The 17,160-nt window shown below is 41.4% G+C and overlaps 1 pseudogene; it reads right to left on the minus strand.

Moving 5' to 3' along the window:
* Window positions 1-2,265: 2,265 nt before the first annotated feature.
* Window positions 2,266-16,557, minus strand: LOC128068555 (pregnancy-associated glycoprotein 1-like; annotated as a pseudogene).
* Window positions 16,558-17,160: the final 603 nt, after the last annotated feature.

Consider the following 17,160-nt stretch of genomic DNA (forward strand, 5'->3'; position numbering starts at 1 on the left):
ATTGTGATTCAGACTTTGTTCTAGATCCTTCCCTATCATTGTACCCTTCCCAGACACTAACGGAGGCAACTCTTTGTTTCAGCATCATTACGAGTGAAACCCTTTATTCTTTGCTGAGAATAGGGTGTGCAGACCAACAAATACAGTTCGCAAGCATCCTGGGCAGGAGTACCCTAAGTGTGATTTAATGTTTGCTCGGAGCACCCTTACTGATTCCTGAACCACATCATGAATTTATACTGCCTGTGCCAGGCAAATCCTGTCATTTCCTCCATCAAAGACTGAGAAGTACAGCCTCAGGAAGATGTCACCCAGGATCCAGGTCTCTCTAGATATCCTCACTGTGTTCTCTAAAGATGGTATATCAGTGGCCTCTAGAATTTTGGGGGAGTCAGAGACACACACCAGTCAGCCTGAGCCCTTCTATGCGACTCCCACAAATATCTAGACCTAGCACAATTTTTGATTTTATTTCCCTCTTTTGGTAAGTATCAAGGGAGTTTCTCCTTAGTAGGGGATATGAGAGTTCATTCACAACCAAAAAGGGCCAAGACATGAGGTTGCCATGAGGAAGGGTGTGGGGGAGGGAAGGTCTGGGAGTTAGGGATATAGACGAATGATAAACAACAAAGTCCCAGCCCAAGATGCTTGGGGCTGGTGCACGGGGATGACCCAGAGAGATGTTATGGGGAGGGAGGTGGGAGGGGGGTTCATGTTTAGGAATGCATGTACACCCGTGGTGGATTCATGTCAATGTATTGCAAAACCAATACAGTATTGAAAAGTAAAATAAAGTAAAAATAAAAATTAAAAAAATAAATAAACAACGAAGTCCTACTGTAGAGTATAAGGAAATATAGTAACTATCCAGTCATAAACCACATCAAAAAGAATAAGAAAAAGAATATATATTTCCATATGTGTATAACCTAGTCACAATGCTGTGCAGCAGAACTTAACACAACACTGAAGATTAGCCACACTTCAATAATTTTTTTAGAAAAGAAAAAGAGTGTCCATAGTTCTCCTCTTTCCCTGTTTCTTTCCTTCTGACTCCTGCTCTTTGTTTTATCTGCAAAGAATTGTGGTTCTCCTCCTGCATCTGTACAATCCATACTTTATTAAAAATTTTTATTGTGTATTGGAGTATAGCTGATTAACAATATTCTGAGTTTCAGATGGACTGTAAACGGTCTCAACCATATGTATCCATGTATCCTGGTCCCCAAATACCCCTCCCATCCCAGTTGTCATATAATTAAGTGGAGTTCCCTGTGCTACAGGGTAACTTATTGTTGGTTACCCATCTTATATAGAGCAGTGCCCACGACACCTTCTTGAAGACTTAACTTAGGAACTCTGGGAATCCTCCTTCTGCCCTCACTCACCCTCCTTGGCCAATTCAGGCTTGGGTGGGTAACGTATTCTAGTTCCCCATCCCCACTGGTCAGTCTATAGCCCTCATCACCCCAAGTAAGTCCCCAGTGGCCCAATGCAGAGCATCTTGGGATGCCATTTGCTTGGAATCCAGTGCACTTTTGCCTAGAACCAAGCAACCCTCCATATGGCTCCATGAGTTTACAGTTTTAGAATTCCTGAAATTCCCTCCCTTCCTCAAAGCCTTCTTTGAGCCCATCAGCCAGCTCTGAACGCCCCTAGGGAGCTGACATGAAGCCTCCACCCTGTGCCGGGGCTGAGCAGTCACTGTGAACCGTTTATTCACATTTGCATCCATCGTCCCCACAGAGGGGTCGGGTAGCCTGACTCACAAAGGGGGTACCCGGCCAGAGCTATGGGAAGATGCATCCGAGAACTAGGGTAACCATCTAATTTATCATCCAAATCAGGAAAACTGCGAGAAGTGAAGGGAGACTGTTAATCCTTATGGTGGGACAGCACACTGGGATTGTCCCCAGCCATTCTCCTTGTCACATGACTTATTCAGGGACTGCTAGAGCTGACTTTCCATGTTCATACATCTGAGGATTCAGATTGAACTGAAACTCTTTGAACACTGAGGACCTGAGTGTTCCCCTCTCCTTGTGACTCCCACCATGCCAGCATGGCGTGGTGTCTCCACATTTATTTCAGGATGATCAGTGTCCCAGACGGCCCTTTACTCTCAAGTGGTTCATGTTGTGGGAGGCTCTGGCCCAGCCACAGGGCTCAGAAGCATCTGCAATAGTGCGAGATGGCCTGCAGAGGGCGCCCTTCTCCTAGCAGCAGGCCAAGTGTTATTTCAAGTTCCTATTTGAGAACCACCCCTCAGGCTTCTCCCCTCACCTTGAGGATGTAGGCTTGAGCTGGGACTGGGTATTTGATACCATTGATGGTGAGGATAATAGAGGACAGGGTATTGACTCCAAAACATGAAACGTAGTGCTGTTAGAGAGAGAGGGAGAGAGGTTGCCCCTGGGGATCCTTTTTGTGCGTGGAGACTGGGAGTGACCCTGCAGCATGAGCCTTCACCACGCAACCCCGTGGCGTGGCGCCGATGAGCTTCTGGATGTTTTTGACCAGTCTTCTTGGGCCAAGGATCAGTGATATCGCAGTATCCACAAGGGCTTCACAGCCGCTAGAACAAGAAATAAACTTTCTTTTCATGGAGATGCTGAGAGACAGTGTGACAAAGCAGGGATCAAGGTCACCCTGAGTCTCCCCAGAGCTGCCCCCTTCCTGACTGTCTCCTAAACAGACCTTTGTCTCTTGCCCTCTTTTCCTTTGCTCCCGACATGGCACCTTCCTTGACATTCTTGAATGTAGTAGTTGAATACACCAGGCTCTTTTGCACCTTGACACAAGCTGGTCTTTCTTCCTATAGGAGCCCCTTCCCCTTTGACTAGCAAATTTCTTCTCATCTTCCAGATTCCAGCTTAATTGTCATGGTTTCAGGGAAGTCTTTTCCCCGGTGTTGATCAGTCTCCTTCCTTGATAGTCTCTGTAGACACTTCCTCATGTCTAGCATGTGCCAAAGTCACAATTAACTCTGTGTGTGTCTCATTTCCTGTGCATCTGCCTTCTTAGATGTGAGGGTGAGTTTCATTCTCTTTGCTTCCCTAAAGTGTCTGGCACACAGTGGATGCCCAAGCCTTGTGTGGTGAGTGAGTGAAGACTATCAAATAATGAATGAGAAATACCAAGGAGCTGTATCTGGTAGGGAACAAATAACGGGTCCATCACAGTGTGAAGATGGAGATTTGTGAGGGCAGTAGACTCTCATAATGGTGGGAGAGAGGGGCCCCTCTGGGTAAGGGTGTCTGCCAGCACTGCTCCTACAACCAGCTCAGACCCTCAGTCCCTGCCCTGAAAATATATGACAAGCCCACAGACACTCCAAAGAATGGGTCAGCTTTTGTCTGAGGGTATCACACAGAATCCTAACAATTATGCTTCTTGTCCTCAGGTCTCTCCTGGATCCCACCTTTCTGATTCTCTGTTATAGCCCCTGCCCCACTGTGTGCCCATGAACGTGGGGTGTCTTCTTTATCAATTGCTTTCACGTCTTAAGACTTCAGCAAATCTCTCTACCCTGCTCAGTAGTTGATCCCTTAGGAAGCCAGTCTCTCCATTTGCTCAGGACTTTCCCTGTTTTTAAAATGGCTTTTATCTGTACTGAGAACTTCCTATATCCCAGGTAGCCCTGGACAGTTGGTCATCTTATACCTCTGTTCACCACACTGAAGAGTCCTCTAACCTTGCTCCATGCCTCACAGGGTAGTGGATACAATCCTCTCCCATCTGCACAAACTTCTCCGGACCCTTTTAGTACCCTAGTCGGAGCCCTGGTCAGAAGGCCTGGGGATTATGAACTCATTGGTTGTTTGCATATCTATCTGCTTGTGTGTTTGTTTGTATGTGTGTTTGTTTGTGTCTCTGTGAGTGCTTGTGTGTCTCTGACTAGCTATGCATGTTTATATGTATTTCAGTGTATGTTTACATGTGTTTGCTCGTGTGTTTGCATGTGTCTGTGTGTCTGTCTGTGTCATTGTGGGTGGTGTATGTGTCTGTGTGACTGTGTGTATGAGAATGTATTTGTGTGTGTCTGCCTGTGTCCCCCGTACAGTAGTGGGAGCATCACTTGGGCTGACCCTCAGAGGGAGAAGCTTACTGGTCAATGTGTACACTTCAGTCACCCGTGTGGATCAATGGTACCCAGTTGAGCGCTCCCTGGTTGTAGAATTTATCCACCTCAGCAAACATCACCACACTGCCTTTTGCCCTGAATATGTAGAAAGAAGAGAAGGGGTATCCTTGGAGGAGAGTAACATCAGCACTGTTTGAGAGCTGTGCTAGTCCACTGATCAAGGCCCTAATAAGTTCCCCGAGTCTAGGAGCCACTGAGATACAGACCAAGGTTGATTACTTGCTAATGAGTGGCACAGAGGTTAGAGGCTGAGTCACCTGGCTGGGATCCACCCACTATATCTTCTCAAGATACCCTACCTCCTATGACCTGAGTGCTCAGACACACACAGAGGACATGGTGCTGAAGCATATTGGTTTTCTCCTTGTCCACCTTGTCATTTTTCAGGAAAATAAAGCCTGCGAGTTCTAAGGGTGTGGGTTCAGGTCATCCAGAATTGGCTCCACTGGCCTGTGACCTCTCCTGTTCAAAGGGCCCCACACTCAGAAGGAACCCCACCTCTGCTTTCCCTGTCTTGAAATGCCTACTATTTCTTGAACAAGGGGTCCCACAATTTTGTGTCCCACACTTTCATTTTTCATTGGCTCCTACAAATTGGGTAGCTGGACCTGGGCTTCAAGTGAAATGATAATGAGGAAGGAAAGATATCCACCAGCCTTCTCCTTCCTTCCTTATCAAATTCATAAGCAAATCCTAATGCCTTGTCCTTCAGATTGTTTCCTGTTGCCTTCCATTAGCCTTCCTCCTCACTCACCCCTTTAGATCAAGTTACTTGATCTGGATTGTGTTCCAATAAAATTTTATTTATAAAAGCCAGGGGGTGGTGTCAGGTAGGGACCATAGTTATGGTGGATTAGATTATCTCTCAGGATACTACTTTATCAAGTTTTCTATAATTTTCTTGCAACTGAAAGCATCTTACAGCTAATTTGGAGAAAGAAATTGTCCATCTCAGACTTACTTGCTCAAGTAGAAGGCAAAAACAGGCTCAGAAATGGCACCTTGATTCTTCAGCTTGTCAAAAATGGGGATGGTTCCAGTGAAGGATATGTTGCAGTAGTTCAAGCCCAAGATGCCATCAAAAGGCATCTCAAACCAGGATTCCATGAAGGTTAGACGGAACAGGTGGTCAGTACCTACAAGGTCCCCAATGTGTGGGAGAGAAGAGTTTCCCACTTAGAGATACGTGAAGTGGGGCTAGGACTGGGATGAGGTCCACTGCCTTAAGATCCTCAGAGAAGAATTGAGGCTGGGCTCTGTCTTCAGTGGCCCACAGACGGTTAGACCAACCTGGGAGGGGAATTTGTGTTCCATTTGAGAGAGGCTGTAAATTTTAAAATATATGCCCCTCTGAAAAAATTCTCCTTCTATTTGCCATGAAGGATGGGGCTGGTTGCCATGATCTTAATTTTTTAATATGTAATTTTAAGCTGGCTGAATGTGTCTAAATGTTAATATGCAACATCTAATTTGTCACTTTGATAGACTGCTAGGGCACCAACTCAAGATTCTGAGCACTGAGAAAGGAAAATAATCAAGATTAATGCTATTTTTGTTTCTATTATGCATAGTTTATGTAACTACAAACAGTTCCAGGAAAAGAAGCTAGACTGTCCCTTCTGGGGATGAGGAGAGAGTGATGGGGAGCAGCTATACTACAGATGAAGCCTCACTCACTGGCCTGCAGCTCACTTCCTGCCATGGAGGTCTGGTTCCTAATAGACCCAGGACTGGTACTTGTCCTGACCCACTGTGCTGGTATTGTTAACTCCTGCTCTAAACCCAATAGTGGGACTTTCTGTAAGACAAAGTACCCTGCTTCCGCTCAGTTTCTGTTCAAATAAATGGCATTAAAATTGGAAGAGGAACAGTCATTTAGTCTTAAAGGAGAACAACCAAGAGCAACATATGACTACATTCTCTCAATGAACTGTGAAAAGGCATCTGCTTTTTGAGAATCAGGGTAATTTGTACATGGACTGGATATTAGACATTAATTTTGTTGGGAACAAAAGAGCATTTTTTTTTTTCACATCCTATCATTTTACCCCACTACTCATTATGTATATTTTGTGAAATGAACATCTCGTCCATAAAACACTTCAGGAAAAATGAATAAGGAGTAAAAGGAGAATGAAATGAGGGTCTGTCTTTATTTAAAAGCAGATCTGCATAGCAGGTATAGATTGAATTGTGTCCACCATTGACTCCCAATGTGATGGTATTAAGAAGTAGGGCCTTTGGGAGGTATGCAAGTTGACATGGGGTTTTTATGGTGGTCCCTCATGATGGGATTATCCTCTCCCTCTTTTTCTCTCTTTTTCTCCCTATTCCTACTTCCCTTCCCCCACCACAAATAGGAACATAGCAAGAAGAAAAAGACCTGATGCAGGTCAAGAATGTCTTCAACGAGAACTCAATTGTACACCACCTTGATGCTGCGTAGTCTCCAGTCTATGACAGCCTATGGGACTAAGAGGTTAGTTTGGTAGTTATTGATGCCAAATGATGGAATATAGGGTTCGTCACCCACTTCTTTCTTATATTTGTCATGTTTGAAATTGTTTTGTATTAAGAAGTTTATAGAATGAAGTTTCTGTCTTGGTGATACCCTCAGGGGCCCAAGATAGTAGATTCAGGAAGGTCCCCAATGAGTGAGTGGTGGGAGGACCACATGCTCTTTCCTCCAACTCTTCTGTTGTCATCTGAAAACCATCCCCCCCCATACCTGACAACCTTACCTCCAACACTATCTGCATCTCCACTTCCTGCTAAGATACTGAGTCATCTGGTTGGAGATCCTCATGATTCAGGACAGGGTCTGAAAGGAGAAAGAATGCATACATTTTTAGAAAGAATGATCTGGGCAGACCCCTCCTTGGTTTTCCCTTCTTTATTGCCATCTGCAGGTGAGGGATAGGGCCTGGCTAGAAAGGAAGCCGCAAGTGAGATTGCATGGATATTTGCAAGAGAATGGAGGAGGAATTCAGAACCCAGCAACCAGGAGATGGGCAGCTTGCACAGGACCCAGGAGGGAAGGAAGAAGCACTGGGAAAAGAGTAGTGCCTACCTGAGGGCCAGACCTACCTGAGTCTTCCAGTTAAACTTGGAAGTCGCGTCCTTCCTGCTTTAATTTCTTCTCCAGATATGGAGAGAATAGAGCTGTACTCACTGCTAATGAGTCACGGGGAGAGGAACAGCCTATCCCAGGAGCCCTTGGATTCCACTCTAACTGTGGGTATCATCCCAAGGTAGAGAGCAAATGGCAGGTCATTCAAAATATGGTCTACTTTAAATAGTATTTAAAATACTACAAAATTTGTCTAAGAGTCCTGGCATATCTTGTTCCCAGAGTTTCTTAGGAGAGATGATTCATTAGCCTCATTTGGGTTCTGCTGTTTATTCTACAAGCTTCCCCATTGGGATCTTTTGACTTACAACTACCTGATCTCATCCCACGGAACCCAAATGATGGTAAGTTCCCAGGGGCAAGGACTCTAAGGTCCTAGGTGTCACGGTAGCTGTGTGCCAAGTGGCTACCACTCCCAGTCCTAAGCCCAGGACCCATGAATATCATCAGACAGTTAAAGCCCCCTGCCCACCAGAGGCAGTCTCAGCATCCTCAGCATCCTCAGCAACACCCACCTCTGAGCCACTTGTTCACTGATTGGCACTGAACTTCAGTCTGGAACAAGTGCTCTGGAGCAAGTCCAGTCTCCCTCATCCAAGAGATGGGAAACTGAACCCTGGGGTGTATGACTCACCTTAAGGCTTCAGGTAACTTAGTGAAGACTTGGGACTCAGGAACTCTTGTTCCCAGGCTAGGAGACTTTCAGGAAGGGAAAGATGAGAGAAAGCTCAACTGCATCCACTGCTGGGTAGCTCTCAGATGTCTGCAAGCACCAGAGTGGAAGTTCCTTTCATTTGCCTCTCCTGTCCCATTCCGATTTTATCAGCATACCTGCCTCCATGTAGCAGCAGGAAAGCAATATTCAGGGCTGTTTCTTCTGGGTTGGCAATGGAAGGGTAGCCATTTATTTAACTTGGTTACCTTGCTCCTAACTTTGTAGTAGAGCCTGAAGTCAGGCAGGATGATTCCTCCAGTTCCATTCTTCTTTCTCAAGATTGCTTTGGCTATTCGAGGTTTTTTGTATTTCCATACAAATTGTGAAATTATTTGTTCTAGTTCTCTGAAAAATAACATTGGTAGCTTGATTGGGATTGCATTGAGTCTATAGGTTGCTTTGGATATTATACTCATTTCTACTATATTGATTTTTCTGATCCATGAACATAGTATGTTTCTCCATCTATTAGTGTCCTCTTGATTTCTTTCACCAGTGTATTATAGTTTTCCATATATAAGTCTTTTGTGTCTTTAGGTAGATATATTCCTATGCATTTTATTCTTTTCATTGCAATGGTGAATGGAATTGTTTTCTTAATTTCTTTTCTATTTTCTCATTACTAGTGTATAGGAATGCAAGGGATTTCTGTGTGTTGATTTATATCCTCCAACTTTGCTATGTGCATTGATTAGCTCTAGTAATTTTCTGGTGGAGTCTTTAGGGTTTTCCATGTAGAAGATCATGTCCTCTGCAAACAGTGAGAGTTTTACTTTTTCTTTTCCAATCTGGATTCCTTTTATTTCTTTTTCTGCTATGATTGCTGTGGCCAAAACTTCCAAAACTATGTTGAATAGTAATGATGAGAGTGGGCACCCTTGTCTTATTCCTGACTTTAGGGGAAATATTTTCAATGTTTCATCATTAAGGGTAATGTTTGCTATAGGTATGTCATATATAGGTTTTATTATGATAAGGTATGTTCCTTCTACTCCTGCTTTCTTGAGGGTTTTATCATAAATTTGTGTTGAATTTTTTTAAGGCTTTCTCTGCATCGATTGAAATAATCATATGGTTCTTATTTTTTAATTTGTTAACGTGGTATATTATGTTGATTGATTTGTGGATATTGAAGACTCCTTGCATCCCTGGGATAAAGGCCACTTGGTCATGATGTATGATCTTTTTAATATGCTGTTGGATTCTTTTTTGCTAGAATTTTGTTAAGGTTTTTGCATCTATGTGTATCAGTGATATTGGCCTATAGGTGGCATTTTTGGTTTTGGTATTGGAACGATAGTGACCTCATAGAATGAGTTTAGCAGTTTGTCTTCGTCTGCAATTTTCTGGAAGAGTTTGAGTAGAATACGTGTTACTTTTTCTCTAAATTTTTGGTAGAATTCAGCTGTGAAGTCGTCTGGTTCTGGGCTTTTGTTTGCTGGAAGATTTCTGATTACAGTTTCAATTTCTGTGCTTGTGATGGGTCTGTTAAGATTTTCTATTTCTTTCTGGTTCAGTTTTGGAAAGTTTATTTTTCTAAGAATTTGTCCATTTCTTCCATGTTGTCCATTTTATTGGCATACAGTTGCTGATAGTAGCCTCTTATGATCTTTTTCTGTGTTATCTATTGTGATATCTTCATTTTCATTTCTAATTTTGTTGATTTGATTCTTCTCCCTTTGTTTCTTGATGAGTCTGGCTAATGGTTTTTCAATCTTATTTATCCTCTCAAAGAACCAGCTGTTGGCTTTATTTATTTATTTTTTATGGTCTCGTTTATTTTTATTTTTATTTTGAATTTATTTATGCCCTAATTTTTACCTTTTCTTTCCTTACACTAACCCTGGGGTTCTTCATTTCTTCCTTTTCTGGTTGTGTTAGGTGTAAATTTAGGTTATTTGACTTTTCTCTTGTTTCTTGAGGTTAGCCTGTATTGCAATGAACCTTTCCCTTAACACTGCTTTTATAGGGTCCCATAGTTTGGGGGGGGTGGGGGTTGTGTTTTCATTTTTATTCATTTCTGGTGGTCTTTGGAAGGAATGATGCTAAAGCTGAAACTGCAGTACTTTGGCCACCTCATGCGAATAGTTGACTCTGATGGTGGAAGGGATTGGGGGCAGGAGGAAAAGGGGACGACAGAGGATGACATGGCTGGAGGGCATCACCAACTCGATGAACGTGAATTTGATTGAACTCCAGGAAATGGTGATGGACGGGGAGGCGTACTGTGATTCATGAGGTTGCAAAGAGTCATACATGACTGAGCAACTGAACTGAACTGAACTGAATGCATATTTTGATTTCCTTTTTTATTTCTTCTGTGAATTGTTGGTTATTCAGCAGCATGTTGTTCACCCTCCATATGTTGGAATTTTAATAATTTTTCTCCTGTAATTGACATCTAATCTTACTGCATTGTGACCAGAAAAGATGCTTGGAATTATTTCAATTATTTTGAATTTCCCAAGGCTAGATGTATGGCCCAGGATGTGCTCTATCTAGGAGAAGGTTCTATGTGCACCTCCGAAAAAGGTGAAATTCATTATTTTGGGGTGAAATGTCCTATAGATATTAATTAGGTCTAACCGGTCTAAAGTATCATTTAAAGTATGTGTTTCCTTGATAGTTCCCTGTCTAGTTGATCTATCCATAGATGTGAGTGGGATATTAAAGTCTCCCACAATTCTTGTGTTATTGTTAATTTCCCCATATTTTTTAGGAAAAAAAAAATTTGGCTGAACTAGGTCTTCATTGCTGCTCAGGGCTACTCTATTTGCAGCAAGCTGGGGCTATTCTGTAATTGCAGTACACTGGCTTTTCAAGCCTGTGTTTCTCTTGATGCAGATCACAGGCTCTAGGGCACTCAGGCTCATTAGCTGTGGCCCGCTGGTTTAGTTGCCCTGGGGCATTTAAAATCTTGCCAAGCCAGGTCTCAAGTACATATCTTAAGCAGTGGATCAAAAAGGAAAATCCTCTGGAAGGAATTTGAAATACATAACTTTTACATGAAACTTGGCACCATGGCCTATTTTTAAGGAGACAAATAGAGGATTGTCTGCTATTTCAAGCAACCTCGTGAGACCAGGACTGATTTAGGTTCCCCTCCCCTGTGTTCCTACAGCATCTTGAAGCTGTCCCCACCATGTCACTTTGTTTTTGCTTGAGTTTCTGAAACCCACACTAGACCACAGCTTCCAGAGGGCAGGGCTGTCACTAAACTCACTTGTAAGCATACGTCAGTAAATCTTGTCTCATTATACCAGACTCTAATGTCAAGACAAGGCTAACACAATGATCAGTTATTCCATTATGAATTTTAGGTTACAGGTTCAAGTACTGTAATCAAACCTTAAATAACATTGTCTTAAATACAATACAATTTCAATTCCCTTTCATATAATAATAGTGCAGGTCTCTGCACAGAAATGGGACCCACTTCTTTCTTTTTACATCTTCCATTTGTACTACTTACCTCTGGTCTAAGATGGCTGTTCCAGCTCCTGTCATTACTCTGCATTCCAGCTAGTGGGACAGAAAATAATACTTCCATTTGGAAGTGACATATCATCTCTACTCAAATTCCACAGGCTGAAGTATCTTCATTGTCATGGCAAACCTGGGAGTGGTGGATCCACAGAAGGGCAGGGGAATGTGATCCTACTACAGAACATTCATGATGAGTAACAAGGGCCAACACCCTTTATTCATGTCCCTGTAATTCATTCTTCTTTGGTTCTCCCCACACAGCTTTCAGCCTGTTTTTGCCTGCAGATATGAATACGGATGAGTCTGTAAGAGAGGAAATGGGCCTGGCAGTACAAATATGGAGAAAACAAGAAAATAAAGAAGATAAGAAATTATAAAAATGCAAAATCTATAGGAAAGTATGCTTATAATCATAATTTTACAGTTATTCAATTTAGGTATACCTGTGGTTGGTGAATCAATTTATTAAATAAAAAATGAGAGAAATGTAAAATATAAATATATTCACTAAACTCAATGAAATAATAAGGCTATATCACATTAAACACATAGTAGTATCAAGATTAGTTTGGATACACATTGCAAAATACTAAAACAACCATAACTTTAGCAAGATAATCTTGATTTTTCTCTTCCACTGAAACTAAGATTGACATGGGCCAGTGAGAGCTCGGGTGGTATCCATCTCCAGCGTTACATGATTGTTCAATACAACTGCATGACTTCCAGACATCACAACTAAAATCAAGACAACAGTTAAGAAAGTAGGGAAGGGAAGAGTCCCATCTTTCAGCTAAATCAGCTCCTTGAATGCAGTCTTCCAAGAAATCCCTCTTACAGATCTTGTTGCATCTCTAAGTCACCAGTCATGACTAAGAGCACAGGTGTATAGGAAGGGCGGTCCTGTAGCAATTGGGCTCATGGATATATAACAAACTATTTTCAGTTTTGAAAGAGAAGCAGAGAATTGATCATTTTGTAGGTAGCCTGCAGCACCTGCCTTAAAGAAAAAAAAAAAAAAAAAGAATGGAATAGGCTGAACGGCTTCCCACAATGTTGGAGCCAGGAGAAAGGAGCAGCAATGAGAAACAGCTAGATAGATCTGAGCTGTGCTCCAGAAAATAAAGGCAGACTGGTAAGTAGAAATGTCCTAAGGGATGAAGTAAGGATTACACATACCAAATGACCCAATTTGTTTTGAAAACTGCTTTTCCAACTCAGGTCCCAAATCTCTCTCAATTCTTCAGCTTCTAAATACCTTGTGTTTGTTACCTCACATTCTGACCTACCTGTCTCATCTTCCTCACTTCTGTTCACATCACTTCACCATCCAGTCACCAGCATTACAAGATCCAGTACTGAGGAGTTAGCAACACTTTCTAGATGTGTGTAGAAACACAATGACTATATCTACCTTAATATTAGTTTCTCATGATCAGTGTCTATTGAAGGACTCATACACCTAGAATATGAAGATCTCACATTTCCTCTAAAATCCCAACAAAGAATGTTACATCTTTGGACCTGGAGGGGATGCACTTACTTTTGGATCCACATGTTTTTGCAGGACAGTAAGTCCCCTGTGCATGAACAAGTTACATTTCAAAAGGGTGTTCAAAAATCCCACTTTCTTCATAAGTCCAGCAAAGTTACTTAGACAGCCAACTAAGACAAATGGCTATATGTTACTTCAGTTTAATATCTTTATAATACTTTTCACACAAATAATGCATAAAAAATCAACACAAACAGTAAAAGAAACATTTTTAATCTTGCAGTACCTGGATAGGCATGGCAACCCACTCCAGTATTCTTGTCTGGAGAATCCCTATGGCAAGAGGAGCCTGGCTGACTATAGTCCATATGTTGCCAAAGTTGAACACAGCTGAGCAACTAAGGACACTTTTAAAAATAGAATAGCAGTACCATCTATATTACCACTGCATTTATGCTTCCTTTTAGACATCGTAGGCTTGAAATAAAAATACTGCCCCATTGTACTCTGTCATCTTCCCTTGTAGCTCAGTCGGTAAAGAATCTGCCTGCAGTGCAGGACACCCGGGTTCAAGCCCTTGGTTGCAAAGATCCCCTGGAGAAGGAAATGGCAACACACTCCAGTATCCTTGCTGGAAAAATCTCATGGACATTGGAGCCTGGTGGGCTGCAGTCTATGGTGTCATGAAGAGTCAGGCCCGACTTAGCGACTAACACTCATTGTACTCCATAGAGTTCTGTACAGTAAAGTATACAAAAACACACCCACTTGTCTGGGATGTGCCCACAACCATGTGTGTCAGATCTGTGAACTAACTGACATGATTGCACATTAAAATACACTTTTACATGTTTGAAAGTTTTCAACTTGAAGATTTGTTTGTAACAGACTTGCTACACAGGTGTTCAGTGAAAGTATGTAGTGAATGAACAAGAGAGGAGAGTAAGGAGCTGCCTGTAGTTTCCATTTTTGCATGTATTATGACCACTCTGAATAGGAATTGCATTGAGCATAACTGAGGCCCGGTGTATAGGAACATCGCTACAAGTGACAGAGGACCAGGATTCCAGGATGTGGAAAAAGAGCCACGGTTGGTTGGAAAGAGCCAGGAGTGCAAATTAGGAGGAAACAAGTGTTCACTGGTTTATGTGAAAGACTCAGCAAATATCATCTGGATTTGTTTGTAGTGATTGAGCTGTGGTTTAGAGGAGCAGTCTCTTGCTCAGTATGAGCAAAGAGAGGAGAATGAACCATGAAAACTGAACATCTGTCCCAGGTCAAGTATATCTAGTATTGAAGAGATGCAAGTCCTGTCAATTTACCTGCTCCTTCCTGGAAAGAATTAGAGTAGTAAATCAGGGAAGGTGTGCACTATGCTAGCACCTTATTCTTCTTCTGTCCAGTGAACATTGATTTCTAATGTAATTACTTTATAAACAGAGGGTGTACTTCATATGATTGGAGGCTTCTAATTTAATGTTCCATATAAACTTTTGGTGCTGTTGTGCCTAGGCAAAGGGGCCCTGGAGTGTGGCAGGCTCTCTTTCGGCAGCAGAGTGCAGCATATGGGGATCTGCTGTCATCTGAAGCCTGGGGTATATCTTCAGTCTGGATTTACATGTGAGGGGTTAACTCTAGTTGGGTTTAATTCTATCATCTTGCTCTTTATCTTCAGTTTGTCCCATGTTCTTTCTTCCCATGTCTCTTTTTATCCCTGACTTCTTTGTGACTGAGTAGTTTTTATGATTTCCTTTTATAGACTTTGTCACTTTATTAACTGTAACTTTTTAAAAGTAGTTTTGAGATCCATGGTATGCATCGTTAACTTTCCAGTCTATCATTATTAATTATGATAATTATTAATAATTATTAAATTATATATTTATTTATCATTGCTATAACTATGTTGGGTTTAAGTGTGGCACGAAGGATCTTCCTTGTAGTAGGGACTCTCTATTTGAGGAGGGCAAGCTCAGTACTTGCAGCATGTGAACTCTTTTTGAGACATGCAGGCCTAGTTGCTCAGAGGCATGTAGGATTTTATTCCTCTGGCAAAGAAACAAAACAGCATCCCTTGCATTGTAAAACATATCCTTAACTACTGGACCACTGGAAACTCATTATAATTACCTTTTAATATATATTACATGTTGATCATTTGGCGACTATTCCTTCATTCTGTATATCCAGATTTCCCCTTCCTTTAAAATTCCTTCTGACTTGAGACCTTTTATAAAACATTTTTACATTGGTCTGTTGGTGGTGATGCAGTCTTATAATTGTTGTACGTCTCAGAAAGTATTTTATCTTGTTTTTGATATGTATTTTTCCTGAGTGTGGAATTGTGAGTCAATTCTATTTCTCTCAGCACTCTAAGATATGGGGCCAGTGTTTCTGGCTAACATTGTTTTCTATGCCTAATCTGCTGTCATTCCCATTTTTTGTTCTGCTGTGTCTGTTTTCCTTCTGGTTACATTTCTTTGGTTGATTGTTTTAAGCAATGAATTATGATGTGCCTTTGTATAGTTATCATATGTCTTGTCCTTGAGTTACTTGAGCTTCTGTGTTTGTGGGTTTAAAGCTTTCATCATATCTGGAGATTTTTCAGCCAGGAATTATGAAGGTTTTTTTCTCTATTCTCCTGTCTCTAACTTCCTGTTGGCTTCCATCTACATATATTGGAGTATTCTTAAAGTTGTTTCAAAGTTCTGTGATGGACAATTAATATTCCCCACATTCTTTCCATTACTATTTTCCATGTCTCTATTTAACATACTCAATATTCTTCAGCTTCATGAATATAAGGATTATTTCTGTAGTAAGCATTTTAATGCCTTCCTTGCTAATTATGTAATGTACATTTTTAACTGTGCTTTTACCAATTGATTTCCCCTCATTTTAGATATTTTCTTGCTTCTTTGGACATCTGGAATTTTTTTCTTTTTAAATTTATATATCTTATTTAGAGGATAATTATTTTACAATGTTGTGAAGGAACTAGCACAAATACTTTCACAATTCATATGGAAATTTTAAATTGAATGTTGAATGTGGTCATTTTTACCCTTTGGATGCTGGATCTTTTTTAATTATTATAAATTATTCTTGGCACTGTTTGCAAACATTGTTAATTTCTTGGAAACAGTTGTACTTTTTGAAGGCTTGCTGTTCAGTTTTTTAAGCTGAGATGAGACCAGATTTTAGGTTTATTATTTCCCACTAGTAAGGCAATATTGTCTTCAAGGCCCTACATATGTCATGGGAATTATGAATAATTTCCACTCTGGTGGGTAAGAACACAATTAGACTTGGCTCAATTTAAGGCTCAAGGGTTGTTCCCTATAATTCTTACCATTTCTATCAACCCTCCACTGAAAACTGGAGGGGTATCATCTGTACCTTCCCTTCTATCTGTGTAGCATTCTCCTGTGAACTCTTAATTATATAGAGTCTCAAATCTCTATTCTTGGGGAGACTGTTTGTCTCTGCCTAGTTACCCCCTCATGTATGTGTTGGAAAGTATTTCTAGAGTTGGGGCAATTGTAGAACTCACCTTGCTGGCTCCCCCCTCCACCCCAGGAATCCATGTTTGCTGCCAGATGTTTGATGTAAAAAATTACTCTTTCATTTATATTGTCTATTTTAGAGTTGTTTGAGACAAGACAATAAATGTGTCCTTTGCTCTTCTATATCTACCAAAATGGAGGTCCCTCTGCAATCAGAACTCACAGAATGCCTTGTGAATGCTAGGCATTGACTTCTGTGCATGGGTGCAGACTTGATTGGGGATACATGTTGGGGCCTTAGGGAGCCCCAGTCTGGCTGGAGAAACATGTCAATTACAATTAGTATTTGCTATGGGGTCTGTTCAATTCAGTTCAGTCACTCAGTCCTGTCCAACTCTTTGTAACCTCAAGGACTGCAGCACGCCAAGCTTCGCTGTCCTTCACCAACTCCAGAAGCTTGCTCAAACTCATGTCCATCAAGTCAGTGATGCCATCCAACCATCTCATCCTCTGTTGTCCTCTTCTCCTCCTGCCTTTAATCTTACCCAGCAAAAGGATCTTTCCTAATAGTCTGTTCTTTACAACAGTTGGCCAAAGTATTGGAGCTTCAGGTTCAGATTCAGTGCTTCTATTGGATATTCAGGATTGATTTCCGTTAGCATTGACTCGTTGGATCTCCTTGTA

The sequence above is a fragment of the Budorcas taxicolor genome, chromosome 25 (genome assembly GCF_023091745.1).
Source record: "Budorcas taxicolor isolate Tak-1 chromosome 25, Takin1.1, whole genome shotgun sequence".
In the NCBI taxonomy this organism is placed as follows: Eukaryota; Metazoa; Chordata; class Mammalia; order Artiodactyla; family Bovidae; genus Budorcas; species Budorcas taxicolor.